Source organism: Cynocephalus volans, chromosome 5, assembly GCF_027409185.1.
Source record: "Cynocephalus volans isolate mCynVol1 chromosome 5, mCynVol1.pri, whole genome shotgun sequence".
Taxonomy (NCBI): Eukaryota; Metazoa; Chordata; class Mammalia; order Dermoptera; family Cynocephalidae; genus Cynocephalus; species Cynocephalus volans.
The window spans coordinates 33,460,878-33,464,358 of record NC_084464.1 but is presented as its reverse complement, the minus strand read 5'-3'; the positions used below and the strand labels follow the sequence as shown (position 1 = coordinate 33,464,358).

General features: G+C 51.6%; 1 pseudogene; it reads left to right on the top strand.

Moving 5' to 3' along the window:
• The first annotated feature begins 604 nt into the window (after positions 1-604).
• Positions 605-2,512, top strand: LOC134378932 (protein kinase C zeta type-like; annotated as a pseudogene).
• Positions 2,513-3,481: the final 969 nt, after the last annotated feature.

The following is a 3,481-nucleotide window of genomic DNA, read 5'->3' as shown; positions in this document are numbered from 1 at the left end:
TCGAGATTACAAGACCAATCTGTGCTTCTGTTTCTGGCCTGATTTAACAGCTTTCTAATTGTAATTGACAAAACACCAGGCACCGGCTCGGGCAGGTGAAGGCTGGTTTCCACTCTTTCCCTCCTCTCCTACTTCATCTTCCTCCCCTTCTCTCTTCTTCCTCCTCCTCCACTTCTCTGATTCCTGCTCTTCCTCTTCTTCGTCCCCTTCCCTCCGTCTCTCTCTCTCCCCTCCCCCCTTCCCTCTTCTCCCCTCTCCCCTCCCCCCTGCACCCTCGCTCCTCCCCCTGCCCCTCCTCCCCGACTCCTTTCTCTTGCCCACCCACATCCTCCTCCTCTCTGCATAAGGTTGAAGGTTCCTCCCTATTCCCAACTCCTCCTTCCCTCCTGGCACCAGATTTTCCTAAAGTGCTTCTTTAGGAGTGTCTCTCCCAGGGGTTGGGAGACTCGGGACAAGGATGCTGGTTCCAGAAAGCATCTACCATGATCAGCAACCAGCACTCCAGTCCAGGTGAAATGTTCTGTCCCCGGAATGAGACTGGACACATTGAAGACTATTCTTAAAAAGGGGGGAGTTCTCCAGCCACCCCCCCCCAGGGGACATCTTGATCACCAGCATGGACACCACGACAACCTTCTTGAGCTCTGCAAAGAAGTGAGAGACACGTGCGGCCCACACCAGCAGCACCCGCTCACCCTCAACTGGGTGGACAACGAAGGTGACCCTTGCACGGTGTCCTCCCAGATGGAGCTGGGGGAGGCCTTCCACCTGGCCTGTCAGCGTAAGGACAAAGGTTCATCATTCACATTTTCCTGAGCATCTCAGAGCAGCCAGGCATGCCGTGTCCAGGAGAAGACAAATCCATCTACCTCTGCAGAGCCAGAAGATGGGGAAGCTGTATCGTGCCAAAGGCCACCTCTTCCCAGCCAAGAGCATCCTGCAGCCAGTGCAGCAAGAGGACACGGGCCTCATGAGGCAGGTGCATTGGCTGCAGACTGCTGGTCCGTAGTGCCACCTCGTCCTGGTCCCGCTGAGCTGCAGAAGGCATATGGACTCTGTCAGGCCTTCCCAAGAACTTCCAGTACATGACAAGAATGACCATATGGACTTTCTTCCAAGGAGACCGATGGGATGGCTTACATTTCTTCAACCTGGAAACATGACAACATTAAAGATGATTCTGAGGCGCTTAAGCTGGTTGTCGATAGCATGGATGGCATCAACATCTCTCAGGGGCTTGGGCTGCAGGACTTTGACCTAATCAGAGTCATTGGGCACAGGAGGTCCTCTTGGTGCGGTTAAGGAGGAATGATCAGATCTACCCCATGGAAGTGGTGAAGAAGGAGCTGGTCCACAATGACCGAGACAGGGACTAGGTGCAGACAGAAGCGCTGGGTTTGAGCAGGCATCCAGCAACCCCTTCCCGGTCAGTTTACACTCCTGCTTCCCGACGGGTAGGCTGCTCCTGGTCACAGAGTACATAACAGCAGGGGAGGGGGTGGGGGCTGCGGGCGGGGGGATCTTCATGTTTTAGATGCAGAGCTGGAGGAGCCAGCCAGATTCTCTGCAGCTGAGATCTGTAGCGCTCTCAACTTCTTACACGAGAGAGGGATTTTCTACCAGGACCTGAAGCTGGGCAACATCCTCCTCGACACCGACAGACATATCAAGCTGACCGACATGTGCAGGGAAGGCCTGGGCCCTAGGGACACAATGAGCACTTTCTGTGGAACTCTGAATTGCAGCGCTCAGGAAATCCTGCAGGGAGAGGAGCACAGGTTCGGTGTGGACTGGTGGGCACTGGAGTCCTCATGTTTGAGGTGCCAGCCAGCACTCTTCCTTGGATATCATCAGCTCAGCTGGTTAGAGTACAGCCTTATAACACCAGGGTCATGGGTTCGGATCCCCATATAGGCCAGATGCCAAATAAATAAATAAATAAATAAATTTGGGCTGGCTGGCTAGATCAGTTGGTTAAAGCTTGATGCTGATAGCTGATATCACCAAGGTCCAGGGTTTGATCTCCATACCGGCCAGTTGCATGCCCCCCGCCCCCCCCACCCCCACAAAAAGAAAGAATGAAAACACAACTCCCTTGGATATCATCATGGACAACCCTGACATGACCACAGACGATTACCTTTTTCAGTTTATTCTGGAGAAGCTGATCTAGATCCCCCAATTCCTCACCATTAAAGCCTCCCATGCCTTAAAAGGATTGTTAAATAAGGACCCCGAAAAGAGGTTTGGCTGCCGGCCACAGACTGGATTTTCCAGTGTCAAGCCTCAGGTGTTCTTCTGCAGCAGAGACAGAGACCTGTTTGAGAAGATGCAGGCCCTGCCTCGGTCTCAGCTGCAGATAACAGAGGACTATTGTTTGGACAACTGACTCGCAGTTCACCCACGAGCCTGTGCTGCAGGCCCAGGTGACAAGGACGTCATAAAGCAGTCTGAATTCGAAGGCTTGGAGGACATCAATCTGTTACTGTTCTCCGTGGAGGTGTCCGAGTGAGATCATGTGAGTCCCTGTGAATGACCCTTTAACTTTATTCTTACCCCCAGCATATGCATGCCAGGCTGAGCACCAGGCACCCAGGGCAGCCATGGAGGGACACTTGCCACTGAGACCGCAGGGCTTCCCTCTTTTGCATCTGAGCCCAGACAGGCCAGCTTCATGCTGGAGGAATTTGCTTCTTGTGCCTGCATTGTGGAGGACCACAGTGACCCTGTCTGAGGGGGAGACTGTCACCAAATTTTGAAGGTGCACATTTTCCGCAGAAACAGAAACCGATGCACTGACCTACTTCGCTAGGAAAGTTAGCGTGTAATGTCCTCAAGAATAAAACACACTGATGATGTTAAAAAGAAAAAGGAAAAAAGAAAAAAAAAGACTCATTCCTTACCATTTTGGATCGATTGTGTTCTGCAGAGAAGCGTGCAGGGATGGGTCAGGTGGGTCATGGTAACATGGAGGACCTGAAGTCAATGGCTGCATCCAGAATATGAAGACACACAGTCCCAGAGCCTGGGAAAGGAGCAGAGAGCTGCATCAGGCAGGCCCTGCAGGACAAGTGAATAAGGTCTCGGCGCCTGGGCCACTGTCGTTGCATGCCCTTAGTGACGTACGAGTGAGCACTGTTCTTCCAAAGAGCCATAGTAGGGGCACTGAATTAGGGGATTTCAAAACAGAGCTGATCTCATACTTAGACCCACGACCAAAACTATCTAAATATCTTCACATCTGGACACGTCTGGTCTAATCCCCACAACTGGAGTTTGTTGCTTTGGAAGATGATGGAAGGAGGGGCATGAGACTGTCTTCTAGAAATATGAATTTATCTAGATTTAAGTATGATGAAGATAGACAGGGCAGCACAGCCCAGAGCTGTTTGACCAGCCCATTAGCACACTTTTTCCTGAGAAACTGGCTACAATGGGGTTCAATGTCTCATTCATTGACTTTCTGAATTTAAAATGTAAA